We start from the raw sequence: 15412 nt of genomic DNA, 5'->3' as shown, positions 1-15412 counted from the left end.
ACCAGATAATATGGTAAAATAAATATTCTTTATTCTTTTTTGCCATCCATAGTTCCCTTTTTAAAAATTTTTCCCCAAATCCCTACCTGTGGAGGAATTCAGGCAACTCAAGGAAACTGGAAGCCAAAGCTATGGATTAAAGGATAACTGAGTTGGAAGCATGGAGTGGCCCATTGGGGAGATCTCTTATTTGGAATAGAGTGGCCCACGAAGATAGGGGAAGCGTAGTAGAGCAAACAGCAATTTTTGGTTTGCCTGGTTCAAACGAAGCCTAAGCTGATCTTGGTGAATAAGTGGCATGCCTTTCCCCAGAAGTTTAGATAGCAGGAGAATAACTGGAGATTGAGAAATCAGTGGAGGGATGTTGTCACCAAGAACAATGAAAATCATAAAATTTTGAGTTCAGGGATATGCAGGCCTGCAAGGGTCCTTTTAATATTCACACTCCCCCACTGCATATTTTCTTAGCAGTGCTGTTAAGGGATGAGGCAAGGGATGGAGGGTAGTCTTGCCTTTTACAACTCATTTTGAAATCTTAGGGAGAGTAATTGGTTATCAAATGATCATGGCTAAGGATTCTAGATATTCTTGCACGTGAAGAACTTGCCTCTGCCCTGTAAAACTTTAGCATTCCCTGCAACAATTGAATGTAAGTAAAAGTCTATAACTAATCCAGCCTAGAGCGGAATTCCACTTTAGTATTTACATATTTATCACAATTTTAACATACACTGACTTTTTCCAGAATGTTAGTTATGGCCATGTAAGTCAAAAGAGAGTATACTTCATTTTGTAGGAAGCCATGCCAGGAACTTGCTACCATTTTGAAAAGTCATATGACTGACCTGCTTGTGGTGTTTTGTTGGATTTACCATTTAACCCACTTGTACTGCTCAGCCTGCATTTATGGCTATTTGACATCCACAGTGATTCTGGTTATTATATTATAACATATAGCAAAATATGTGTATTGGGAAGGGAATATTGGGTCTGATGGAGAATCACTAATTTAAAAAAAAAAACACAAAAAAGAAATTTGTAAAATAAATGAGTCCAGTTTATCCCTACCATAAACTATCTTAATTCTAAGTAATTATCTTCAGGCTTTTCCTCACACCTGATTATCTCCCATTTGTGACTGTATTGTCTTTTTCATTCTTTAGACTAGGCTCTCCACACCCCTTTCCTGGCCACAACCCTCCCTTCACCCCCACCGTCCTCCCCTCTGGTGCTCCAGTCTATCCTGGACAAATTCCTCTTCTGGGGGAACTGTGGTGCCAATCTCCTTTTGCCTCTGCCCTAAAACTAGAGGAAACTCTGTGATCATATAATGCGATCTGCTCATTTGAAGATGGCAAAACTGATTCTCAGAGAGGTTGTCTAAGTCTTGTCCAAGTTTATACTGTTTGCATAGAGAACACGAGGCAAGTAAGGTTGTGCTTTGACCATTAATTCTTCGAATCACTGCATAAGGATCAGAACCCTGCTCAGCAAAGTTACCTCCAGGAGACTTAATGGCTTTCAGGCTGATAAGACGACTGTGATATGACCGAGATCTTCTTTCTTCAGAAATGCTAATATGCTCAGTCAGAAGTTTGCAGGAGAAATGTTGACTGTAGTCTTCCAAGCTCTGGCTACGGTTGAGGGAATATGAGCTCTTAGGCTTTGAATATTCAAGTCTTACTGAGCATCTTCATTGTGAGTTGGATGCATCTACCTAAGCCTGATGCTGCTACCCTCAAGTTTACCTCATTAACTTCCTTTGGTTTGAGTTTCTACTCACCATAGCTAGGTTTGGTTTTCTAAGGAGGAAATAAGTTGGCTATATGAATGAAATCTAAGCTCTAGCATAATTTTTATTGTAAATAAATATGTTAGCAAACTTTGTTATTTATCTATTTTTTTATAAAGTTGGCAAACTTTAAGTTTGACCCTTTAAGTAACTTGACTACAGAATACAAGAGAGAATCTGTTAATCGTGCTGGCACAATTGCTTTTCTTCCTTGAAATGAGTTATTTCCCATTGCATCAACTTTCAGGTTTTATTCATCTAGGGTTAGTTCATTTATATCTGGCTCTAGAAGATGAACTTATCATGGGTGCCTACTACTCAGGTTTCTTCTGATCCTCCAAGTCTGAGGCCTGTGATACGGCGAGGAAATTGCCTCCAGAATGTAAACTCCTTGTGGACAGGGATTATTGCATGTTTTGTTCACTGCTTTATTACCAGTTTCTAAGAGTGTGTGCATTCATATCTTTTGAATGAATGGATATTCTCTGGAGGAAATAAATGTCTAGCTATTCCTCAAGGGCAGGCTCTACCCCCACACTGATCATTACCACTGGAGCCAGTCACAACAGCTATTTTCCTGCTGTTGTTAGCGCACCTGGGATGAGGCATCCCTGTTGCAGAAAAACAGCAAGGACTGAGAAACTCAAGCGGCACGCAGAGATCAGGGAGAACACAGTTTTATTACGCTGGTGGGCTCAGCAGGATCCTTCCCAAAAGACTGAGCCCCTAGCAAGGTTTTGAGCAGGTTTTTATGGGTTGGGGACTTCCTTGAGTTGGGGAAGGGGTAGGTGTCGTCTGGTGATTGGCTCAAGGTGTGGCTTGGAGGGGGTTATGCAGAAGTGGGCTGGGGCTTAGGCTGGGGACCTCTCTCTCTCCACTCGGGCCATTATTTTAGGTCAGTTCCACGTGGCCGGGAACCATTTTAAGGTCAGTTTCCCCATCATCCCTACTTTGTCTTTCCTTCCTTTCATCAGACCATAGCAGCAGCAGGAAAGAGAGTAAATATACCACTGTAGGCTTGTTCAGACAGAAATGGCAAACAAGGCTAGAGATTGAAATGAGCAGTTTTTGTGTGATTCAGCTTCTGGCAGAACTGAAGAATAAGAAGAATGGGAAAGAAAACCATACAAAAACAAAGAGAGTAAAGAGAGTTTTCTTTTTTATTCATAATCCTTTTATTCCCTTTCACATGGCTTTCAGCAAATAAAGATACGGATCACTTAGGCTGAACCTCATGAAATTAAAATTCAGGAAGGAAGGTAAGTATGCTAAATACTAAAAGGTGTCGATTTGGTAATATAGCACCTTCAATAAAATTGTGGCAACCTGAAATAATGACTGTGGTTTGAGCAGGGAATGAAAGATAAGAGTATGACCGTTTTTTGTAGAGATTTGAGTCTAAAGGAAAAGAGAGAACTTTGTAGCTATAGAAAATCTTAAAATCAAAAGAGGTTTATATTTGTTTTGAAAGCAGGAGATACTTGAGTATGTTTTAGCCTCTAGTTTAAACAAAGAGCCATTAGAGATTTTCAGATTCACAGTGGAGAGGAAATAATCAATGAATCAAGATTTGGAATGAACCAGAGGATAAGGGGGGTTGGGGGTGGGAGTTGTGGGTAAGGGGGATCAAATATATGGTGATGGAAGGAGAACTGACTCTGGATGGTGAACACACAATGGGATTTATAGGTGATGTAATACAGAATTGTACACCTGAAATCTATGTAATTTTACTAACAATTGTCACCCCAATAAATTTAAAAAAATAAAATTGGAATGAGATCGTAAAGTGGAGCATCCAGAATGCAGGTTCTTCCCAAAGCAACTGAGATATGGTTTGCCCAAGACAATTTTATCTTCTGCTACATAGGTATTAGAAATCTCATATGCACTGTCTTGCAAAGGGTATCATACTATATGAAGAAGCTTCATAATATAACTCTGAACACACCTTTATGGAGAGAGTTCAATCTAACTTGTTACTTGAATAACTTCTCCCAAATGCACAGCTCACTCCTATTTGAATTAGTTCACGGTATCTAGAGAAATAATGGGGGCAAAACTATTTTACTGTTCTTACATTTTTCGAACAACTTTATTTGAAAAATTGTTTAATGCTAAGTTACTAGTGTAATGGCAGCCGTCCATTAAACTACGGTGCTTCTGTGTGCTGCAGCCTGCTGAAAAGAAACTCCTTAGACAGGTTGAAAAAAAAAGGGAAGAACCCCATGATGGATGAACCTGTGCATGTATTAGGTTAGTGCAAAAAGTATTGCGGTGTTTGCAATTATTTTTAACCTCTTAAACTACAATTACTTTTGCACCAACCTAATGGAATGATGAGCGATCCCAAATGAAACCAACAGAAATTAGAAATGACACCCAGGTGAGCCTCTCTGGCAAATCCTTAACATGAGTATATAATCACTTAAATTCTTTTTCTTTTTTTTAAATGGCAGATTCTCAATAATTGTATGTCAAAGATGGAATAAAGCAAGAGTTCCAACATATCTACTTAGTGAACGTCTCCAATCTGAGTATAAATATACAAACACAGGGATGCAGATGTCAATGATCATACAGAAAAGTTTTATAAATCCACTCCAGCCAACTTTTCTGTAAACAATTTCTTTAACATGGAATCAAAACAAAACATTAGCAGGTCCTTAGTTTATGGAGCTAGTTATAGAGATAGTCCTCATTGTTAGCATATGTGCCTTTTGATTAATAGAAATCTGTAAAAGAAGTGCTTTGGGAAATCACTTGCCTTATTCTTTAATGATATAGTTGCCCACAAAACATATTGTATGCATCTAAAAGGATGGATTAAAAATATTTAAATAAAAATAACTTATTAAGACAGCAAATCTGTTTATCTCTTCTTATTTTTATTACAAATATGGATTTACAATAGATTAATGAAAGTAGAGTAAATTTAAGGAAATAAAAATCTTCCATAATCCCAACACCCAGATGCCTCAAGCATTGTATTGCCTTCCACTATCTTTTCCATGAATTTTGTACATAGTTGATAATATGTTAGATAGCAATTTAATGTACTGATTTTCTCCTTTAACATAACAGCCTTCCTCTTATTATTGGAATTTTTTTAGAAACATATTTAACAAATGCGAAAGGATCCATTGTGCGTATTAGATTGAATCATATGAAATTGCTGATACTTAACCTTTTTATTTTTAGGCCTCTCAAAATGGCAATTTTATAGTGTTCAGGTTAAATATAAAAGGATTTACCTATCATTTCTTTATTAATGTGATGGATAATTTAGCTGTTTCTTGTTTATTTTTTATTATTAAAAATATGTTGAAGTGAGTGTCTTTTTGCATTCATCGTTATTAGCATTTCTGATCATTTCCATAGACTACATTCCTAGAAATGATGTAATTGAGCTAAGAATAAACATCTCTATGGTATTTTAACTTCTGTTGGAAAAGTCCTTTGCAAAACACTGAGCAAAATCAACTCTAGTCAACAATGTATGAGAAAGCCTGTTTAACCACATGCTTTCAACATTGAATTTTTTTATTTTTTCATTTTTGTAAATTTAAGAGAAATACAAAAAACAAAACAGACCCAAACAAAAGCCCAGCAACTTGTTTAAATTTACGTTTCTTTTTTAATAGTCAAATACAATATTTTCCATGTTTGTTAGCCATTTGAATTTCCTCTATGGGGAATCATCTTCCCCTAGACTTTGCTTGTTTTGTTTTGATGGCGTTAGATTTCTCCCAAGTTCAGGTTGTCTTGTTTGCAGTCTTTCTTCTCTACTTTGTTGTTTGCCTTTGATTTTGTTTATTTGACATACAAAATCTTTCATGTCTTTTGGTTCACACAAAATTTATTTTAATTCAATTTTCAGAAGTCATATCTTCAGAGTTCTAAGTTCCATTAAAAACAAAAGATGTATCTTTAGAGCCAAAATGTTGAATGTGGTAATAATGCTGTCATAGAGCATAGTGGACGATCTCTTGGGTTTTGGATTACAAAAGAAAAGCAGGTCCAGCTTAGTCATTTATTAGCTTTTTGACACTGAACAAATTAATCTCACTAAACCTTGGTTTCCATATCTGTAAAATGGAATGATGAAAGAGTATATAATTTAAAGAATTAGTCTGAGAACTAAGGTAATACATGCAAAGCATTTAGTACAGGGTCTAGTATATAGTAAGCATTTGTGATGGACTTGAATCTTTTTAAAAAAATGTTATTCAAGTATAATTGATATACAATATTACATAAGTTTCAGTTGTACAACATAATGATTCAGCATTTCCATACATTGCAAAATGATCACAGTAAGTCTAATTATCATTTGTCAACATACAAAGTTACAAAAAACATGTTTCTTGTGTTGAGAACTTTTAAGATTTACTTTCTTAACTACTTCCAAATTTGCAATATAGTATTATTGACTATAGTCACCATGCTGTACATTACATCCCCATAAAAGTTTTAAAAATATTTAATGAGCCTTATTATTTTCATGTGACTAAACTCTGCCCTTCAGAAATTATAACCCTGTACCTAATAATGAAATTGACACAAGATTTTCCAATGACTTTCATTGAATAGTAGATCATTATTTCAGTTAGAGCAGCAAATAGGTAGGACCAATATTTCTCAGTACCATACCATTACCCTCTTGTGGAGATACATAATGCAATTAGCCCAAAGAGAAAAAGTAAATCCATTTGTTATGATATTTTATGTGTTCTCTTCTTCGTAATACCATGCTACAATATTTCTGCTTCAATATAATCTAGTTAGGAACAGCTATGTAATAGTGGTAGAAATAATAATAATAATAATCTATTGATTTCTAAGTAGTTACATGCTAGGTGCTATTTTAAACACTATACATGTATATCTCCTTGAATCCTCATAACAATTCCATGAAATAGGTAATTACAACCTCTGTTTTACTAACGAGGGAACATAAATGGAAAGGTTTACACAGGTAAGCCTATAGTAATTTACTATGGCTGCTGTAACAAAATACGACAGACTGGGTGGCTTAAACAACAGAAATTTATTTTCTCACAGTTCTGGAGGGTTGAAGTCCAAGATCAAGGTGCCTGGAGGGTTGTTTTCCTCTGTGGACTCTTTCCTTGCTTATCATGCCTTACAGTTAAGTTCACGAACTTATTCCAACAATGTTACTAACCTTTTTTGATATTAGGGGGATTATTCATTATGAATTTGTACCAATTGGACAAACAGTTTACCAAGTTTGCTATTCAGAAGTGCTGAAAAAGCTGCTTGAAAAAGTTAGACGACCTGAACTTTTCGCCAACAATTCATGGCTCTTGCATCACGACAAAGCACCAGCTCACACGGCACTGTCTGTGAGGGAGTTTTTAGCCAGTAAACAAATAATTGTATTGGAACACCCTCCCTACTCACCTGATCTGGCCCCCAATGACTTCTTTCTTTACCCAAAGATAAACGAAATATTGAAAGGAAGACATTTTGATGACATTCAGGACATCAAGGGTAATACGATGACAACTCTGATGGCCATTCCAGAAAAAGATTCCAAAATTGCTTTGAAGGGTGGACTAAGTGCTGGCCTTGGTGCATACTGTGTTTCCCCGAAAATAAGACCTAGTCAGACAATCAGCTCTAATGCGTCTTTTGGAGCAAAAATTAATACAAGACCCAGTCTTTTATATTATATTTTATACTATACTGTATTGTATTATATTATATTACATTATATTATATTATATTATACCCGATCTTATATTACAGTAAAATAAGACCAGGTCTTATATTAATTTTTGCTCCAAAAGACACATTAGAGCTGATTGTCCAGCTAGGTCTTATTTTCGGGGAAACACAGTAGATTCCCAAGGGGCGTACTTCAAAGGTGATCGTAGTGATGTTCAGCAATTAGGTATGTAGCACTTTTTCTAGGATGAGTTCGCAAAGTTTACTGTCCAGCCTCGTATAGGTACTCCTCTTCTCCCTGTATCTTCACATGGTCTTATCTCTGCACCCATCTGTGTCCAAATTTCCTCCTTCTATAAGGACACCCATTGTATTGGATTAGAGCCCACACTAATAACCTCATTTTAATATAATTCCTCTTTAATGATCCTTTCTCCAAATACAATCATATTCTGGGGTACTGGAGGTTAAGACTTCAACATATGAATTGTTAGGGGACACAACTCATCCCATTACACTGCACAAGGTAATCATTTAATATCCTTAAGTCAAACATGGGTACTCTGACTCCAGAGCCATATCATTTTTTTAAATTTTTTTTCATTTCTGAAAGAATTTCAGACTTACAGGAAAGCTGCAAAAATTTCCATGTATTTTTCACACAGATTCCCTTGTGTTAACATTTCAGTACTTTTGTTTTATCATTTTTTCTATACATCACATTACAATTTATCAAAATTAAGAAATAGTCATTAATACAATACTGTTATCTAATCCTCAGAACTAATAGAATTTTTTCAACTGCCCCACTATTGGCCTTTATAAAGAAAAAAACAAAAACAGTTTTCTTATAGTCCAGGGTCCAGTGTTTTATTTAGTTGCCACATCTCTTGAGTTTCCTTTAATTTTAAACATATCTTCAGTCTTTTTAAAATTTTTATGACCCTGACACTTTTGATGACTACAGGCCTGATATTTTCTAAAATGTTCCTGAATTTGAGTTTGCCAGTGTTTCTTCATAATTAGGTTCAGGTCATGCATTTTTGGCAGGAATTTCATAAAGTGATACTGTGTCTTTCTCAGTGCATCATTTTAGGAGGCACATGATATTGATTTGTCCCCTTCCTAGTGATGCTATTTTTGATCATTTATTAAGATATTTTCCTGCCAGGTTTCTCCATTGTAAAATTACTATTTTCCGTTTCCAAAATTCATAATGTCTTGTAGGGAGATACTTCGAGACAATATGGATATTCTGTTTCTCATCACAATTTTACCTACTAAGTGATGATTCTTGCCTAAAATAATTATTTTGGTGATAATAAATTCTGTAATTCCTTCTTTATCTATGAATTGCAGTTCTATTATTTAAAAGATATTTTTCTCCCCTCCCCCATTTATTTATTCATTTACTTATATCAGTATCTACTCATAGATTTTATTCTATGGGTAATAATCTCTTCCTGTCATTATTTATTTGTTGTTGAAATTGACCCCACTTTTGGCCTGTGACAGCCACTTCAGTTGTTTCCTATGTCCTTTTGACAAGTCCCTAGTATTCCTTGACTATTATCTTAATTTCAAGCATGACAGCTGCCCCAAAATCATCTTGTGCTCTTGCAGTTTCAGTCCCAGAATATCTATTCCTTCAACAAGTCATGATTTCCTTTACTGAAGAATGGCCTTTAAACAACAGGATCTGGGCTCTAGGTGTGCTTGCAGTTACCGAGGTGTAATTGATTCTAAGCCCTTTCAGCAGAGAGCTAGAAAATACGTATATGTTTGTATTCGCACACCTATACTGGTTATCTATCATCTAGCTAGCTATCTAAATTAGTTTTGTACATCTAAACATGTTAATACGTTCATTTTAAGTTGTGAAGATGGTTGTGACTTTACAGTCTTTCCAAATCTATGTTTAAGACGATTTAATATTCCTCTGTTAAAACTGCTCAACTTTAATTTCCAAGGTGCTCAGTGTGTCTTTCTGACTTTTTATTCTGGAAGTTAACACCAGGTGGTGACATCACAAGTCTAAGATTAGAAGTACAGGGAAATTAAGTAACATTCCAAAGGAACCATATAGGAAATGATCGGAAAAACAACAGGCAGAATTATGACCTTTTAATCCTTTCTGTTTAGATTATGATATTTAGATTATATACCAGTACCGTAATTGTACCAACCCTGAACTTTCGGAATTACTAATTCTCTGGAGGTGTAGATAGCTGAGGACTTGGTTCAAGAAAACTGAACTCGGTTCCAGATCTGGCCTCAATTCCATACTCAACAGAGCTGTGTACTAGATCAGGAGTCAGCGAATTAAGGTCACAGCCATTTATTTACATATTGCCTAAGGCTGCTTTTCTGCTACAATGAAAGTGGCGTAGTTGCTATGGAAGTAGCATCTACAAAACCTAGAATATTTATCAAGTGGCCCTTTACTGAAAAGGTTTGACTATTTCTATAGCAGATCATCCTGAACCCTAATATTGATAAGTAGTTTTTTTTTTTTTTTGCCATATACCCTGTTTCCCCGAAAATAAGACCTAGTGGAACCATCAGCTCTAATGTGTCTTTTTGAGCAAAAATTAATATAAGACCTGGTATTATATTATACTATATTATATTATACTATATTATATAAGACCCGGTATATATTATATTATATTACATTACATTACATTACATTACATTACATTACATTATATTATATTATATTATATTATATTATATTAATTATACCCTGTCTTATAGTAAAATAAGACTGGGTCTTATATTAATTTTTGCACCAAAAGACGCATTAGAGCTGCTGGTCCAGCCAGGTCTTATTTTCGGGGAAACACAGTATATGTGTACACACACACACACACACACACACACACACACCTTGTAAGACAATGCCATTAAGAAATATTTTATACGTGAGTGCTAGCTGAGGGAAAAATCCTGCCAATGGTTGACTCCACATGACATCAATGCAATTTCATTGGCATGAAGGCCTCTTCTTAGATTTCAAAATATGCTATACCCAGACAGTTCATCAAATTAGTCTGCTTATTCATTCTGTGTGGCATGCAACTTCTTTGATAATTGGGCAAATAAATTAGACCCCAGATTTGGAGCCTGTGTCAATTCCATATAACTTATCAGTTTGGCTTTGTGGTACTGTGAGAGGTTGAACATTCTTATTTTTAAGAATGTGTCTGCATTTCTCATTAATTATTTTGAGATCTAAAAGGAAAGGGAGACATTCTTTGGAAAGACTGTGAATACAATACCAAGTTAAAAGCCATGTGGAATGGTGTGATGTCTGCTGGTAGTGCCAAATTACTGCATGGTTGATCCACTCGCCAAAGTCAATAAGATGCTGAAGCAACCCCAATTCCCCTTTATTCTAATCATAATCAGACATATAGAGAGCTATGCATACTGGCAATATGAATGTAACCCTGATTTTATCCTACTTATTTTGGCCATTCAATGAAGAAACTCTTGACTTCAACTTGATTTTTTTCTACTCTTTTACTTTATGGTGAATTAAAAAGGAGGCTATGCTTCTGAGTCTCTTCAACCCCAATGTTTGCCTCAGGGCCTTCTGAACGTGCTGTGGGTGCTATGAAATACTCTTCCTGGAATCAAAATATTCTGTGTCAAAATCGCGCCTCCTTTGTTTTCTGATGACTCAGGCTGCTACTTACTTTGTGCACCCATTCAGACGTATTATGTTTTTATGTCCACTTCTTTTACCTGCCATAAAGCACTATCACTGTGCTGCCGGCTAAGCTTTTTGTCTTAGAAGTGGTAAGGCGCACACAAACACAGGCACCAACGATAACTCTTTGATTGCTTGAAAGCAACACTCTCTAGACGAACCTTAGATTAGCACTTACAAAGTGACTGAATTTTAGTTTTACAACACAAGACTTTTTAATGTGTTGTTTCCCGGAGATCCTTGAGTACCTTAGGTGGAAACTTTGTCTCCTCATATTGTAAAATTATTAACCCTAGAGGTGGGAGGCTTTTAAAGAACTAGAAGTAAACATTGCAGGATTCTTGAAAGTAAGAATACTACTTTTCTTATATAATGGCAGACAAAGCATTTTAAATTTCTTTTAGCATTTAGCTTTTTTAAAAATATCAATGATGTTATTGTTTATCCTTGCTTAATTTGAATGTCTATAAGCATCAGTGCAAATCAGTGCACACCATTCAAATCACCTGTGTGTCTCCATTTGAAAACTCTTATAGTGCTGAGTGGCACTTACCACTCTTGGCCTTCTCATTCTCATTTAACAGACTGATACCCTGCATAATGTTCAATAATAAAACCTTATAGTATCTTCTTTTACACCAGAATTTTGGCATCTTCAATGTACTTAATGTAATCCAAAATTCTTGGGGCCATATATTTTTCAGGACTCAGAATATTTTGGAGTTTAGAGAGATGTATACTAAATATTATAACACCTCCGTGAGAATCTGGGACAGCTTTCTGTAATAAGAAATATCAATATTTCTGCAGTGAATCATATAAATATTCCTAGTGGGATAAATGACAGTTATAAGTAATCTCATATCAATTCATATAAGATTGTGCCATTGCTACAAAAGGATTTCAGATCAATTCAGGTTTTGTTGCCAAATATGTTTGAAAAAACTTTAGATTTGGGTATTGCAAATATAGAATTGTTGATCTACAAGGGGTCAGGAGAATTTTTCCATAAAGGGTCATATAGTAAATATTTTAGGCTTTTCACATTATACTGTCTCTGTCTCAAGTACCACACTTGGCAATTTGGCCATTAAATAATATGTAAATGGGTGTGCCTGGGCGCCAATAAAACTATTTACAAAAATAGTCTGTGGACAAGATTAGGTCCTATGGATCATAGTTTGCCAATTCCTGATTTATACAATCATCCTTGTTTTAAAATTCTGTACTTGGGGTATCAAGCCCACCGACTAGTTGTCAATAATTTCTTTAATTTGACATTTTGAGAACGGGAAAACTTCTTTGTGAGGAGGAAGAGATCTCTGTTGCTTGTGATACCCATTCTGTTACCTTCTTTTAATTTTACAACCCAAAAATATATACAGAAATTCTACTTAGAGCTGGAATAGTATTTGGTTTCTATGTGAGTGTGATGTAGAATTTAATTTGCCTTTGATTTCATAGTTCATATTATCTGGTGTTAGCATTTGGAACTAAAGAGTGGCTAGAATTTAGTGGTATCAGTAATTGTCACATTAGTGATTTTTAAGGAAAGAAACGGTTTCTTAGGCTTGACTTAACTACTGGTTAACTTCTAGTTCTGTGACAGAAAACATCAGGTTGAGCATTTGTTTGCTTAATATCCTTCTTGCTTTGTTTTGTGTTATTTAATTAGAAACAAAAGGAAAAGTATACAAATTGCAATAAAATAGATAAACAACTTATAAATTATTCATGGGAGTTTGCGTTTTTCTTGACTCAATATGGAGCAAAACTTTATTGGGTCAAGTTTGAAGGGCTTCTTTGAATGGACTTGTTCTTTTAATGGGTATTGTCCAGTACTTCTGGTCAAGAGTTAGACTAAAGAGCAGTACCCCTCATGGATGGACTCCCAGTGTGCTGAGAAATTATGGGCCCTTATCAGATGATTGATTGATTATTTGAGTGAAATTCAGTTTTAGGGACATGATAATATCTTTAACGAAGTCAGAAGAAAAACTCCCAACAAACTCTTAGCCATGAAGACCTGATACGTTAGCCCATTGTATAAAAGGGATAATTAGGACAACCTTGAGGACTAGCTGACGTTTTTGCCAGTTATCTGTTAAGCTGACTGGGTAGTCATCCACGTCCATGTGGGGAGCTGCGTTCATGAATGGTTTTACAGTATCTGTAGCAGATTATATGGTTTGAGGGGCAATGATCTTTTCTCTTTGTAGCTTTTTCAGACTTGACCTTCATTCTTAAGAGTGTTGTGTTCTTCAGGAGTCTATTGTATCACTTGAAAGTATATTTTCCAAGTGCTTCTCATGTGGATTCATACCTTGGTTCCCTTGCCAGATAATGGGCATCTTGAGAGTAGGAATAGGACTTCTGTATGTCTGTAATCTCAGCATCGCCACTGGTCCCTGACATATGTAGACACTAGACTTCAGATTAAACAAACAAATATCCATTAATATGCAAAGATATTGTAATGAGAAGTAATATTGGCATCTCTACTAGAAATGGTAGTAGGAAAAACAAGGTCAAGTTTGAAGGACGACCTTATTGCTTTAAACAAGTTTAGCCAACAGTGAGGACAACTACAAAAAGGAAAAATGCTGATGGTAATAATTTCTGCTTAATTTCCCCTGGATTTTATCTGGTCACTAGCTGATTTATTTGTATTAGAGACAATGAACTAACATCATCTATTTCTCTTTAAGGAAGAGAATGGACCAAAGAAAGAAGTCATTTGAGATTAGAAGTCATTTGCTAAGGTGTGAAGAGAAGTGGGGTTAGGAGGACCAAGTACAAATGAAGTAAAGAAGATAGACATTTCTAAATTAAAGAAGATAGATGTTTCTGTAATTATTCATTGGAAAAATATTGTCTATTAAGATCTTACAAGTATACAGTTGACCCTTGAACAACATGGGGGTTTGGGGCAACAACCCCCCCTCACAGTTGAAAATCCACATAAAATTTTTGACTCCCCCAAAACTTCTAGTAGCCTACTGTTGACTGGAAGAAAGCCTTAGTGATACATACATGGCTGACTAACACATATATTGTGTGTTATATCTATTATATACTGCTTTCTTACAATAAGTAAGCTAGAGAAAAGAAAATTTTATTAAGAAAATTATAAAAAAAGAGCAAATATATTTACAGTATTTATTGAAAAAAATCCACGTGTAAGTGGGCCAATATAGTTCAAGCCCATGTTGTTCAAGTGTCAACTGTATAGTGCAATATATACTGTTTTCCTTCTAGTCTGAATGTGTCAGAGATAATGCCCCACCTCCCTTCCATCCCATCTGGAAATGAAGGCCATGTAGCAAGCAGACAATGACATCTACCCAGCTGCCAGAACTGTGCAATGAATGAAGCCGCCCCTCAAAATCCTCTGAATGGATTGTCAATTTTTATTATGTTTAAGGCAGGCAGTAATTTCAGTTTTTCAATTCCACTAAGTAATAATAGTTATTAATTAGTAAATTAGGCCACTGGGTTCTAGAGGTGAGCTAACAGAATGATTAACAAGGAGAGAAAGAAAATTCACAGATAATGTTCAGGTTTCATAGAAGCCTGCCACAATTGAGAGTTTATGTTTGTACATCTCTTCAGAATGGATTGCTGCACTTAAGAGCAACTTACATTGCCTACAGTGCTGTCTGTTCAGTAATTGCAGCAAAGTGAGGTACTGCACCATACATTGTCATAAAGATGTCAAGAAATGAAGGGAGATGTTCGAGGACTCTGGCTTCTAATACTTACATTTTAAATCTGGGGCATTAAATCCAGGGAGGAGAACTCCTGAGTTTTTTCCCCCCATACTAACAAAGAGCTTAGACATTTCTTGAGTGTGGGCTCTAACATCAACCGCAGGGAGTATTTCTGGATTCTAGGTAGGTCCAATACATTTTAGAGACGAATTTTTGGAGCTTTATATTTCAAACATGATAGCTTTCATGGAGGTTTGTGGACTGTGTTTAAAATTACTTTCCATGGCAATACCTGGATAGTAACAAAATCCCAGAAATACCATCGAAAGTCCTTATGGACTTGAAAGTTCATCTTACGGGTTCTAGATAGGCAAAAAGCAGGTAACGTATCTCAAGGCTATTGGAGTGCATTCCTGATACTAAAAGAAATAGTTGAAAAATGGAAACACCAGTCAAACTCAGCCTGAAGATACAAAAATGTAGCAGTTACCTAGTCTAATGTGA

At 35.7% G+C, this 15412-nt stretch overlaps 1 protein-coding gene across 5 annotated transcripts in view; it reads left to right on the top strand.

Moving 5' to 3' along the window:
• The window catches only part of LOC109437798 (uncharacterized), an 802202-nt gene that overhangs the window by 672142 nt on the left and 114648 nt on the right, over positions 1 to 15412 (top strand). The window lies entirely within an intron of this gene.

Source organism: Rhinolophus sinicus, chromosome 2 (genome assembly GCF_057876585.1).
Source record: "Rhinolophus sinicus isolate RSI-liver-muscle chromosome 2, RSI-T2T, whole genome shotgun sequence".
Classification (NCBI taxonomy): domain Eukaryota; kingdom Metazoa; phylum Chordata; class Mammalia; order Chiroptera; family Rhinolophidae; genus Rhinolophus; species Rhinolophus sinicus.
Note: the sequence above shows the minus strand (reverse complement) of the source record. Positions and strands in the feature narration are given on the sequence as shown.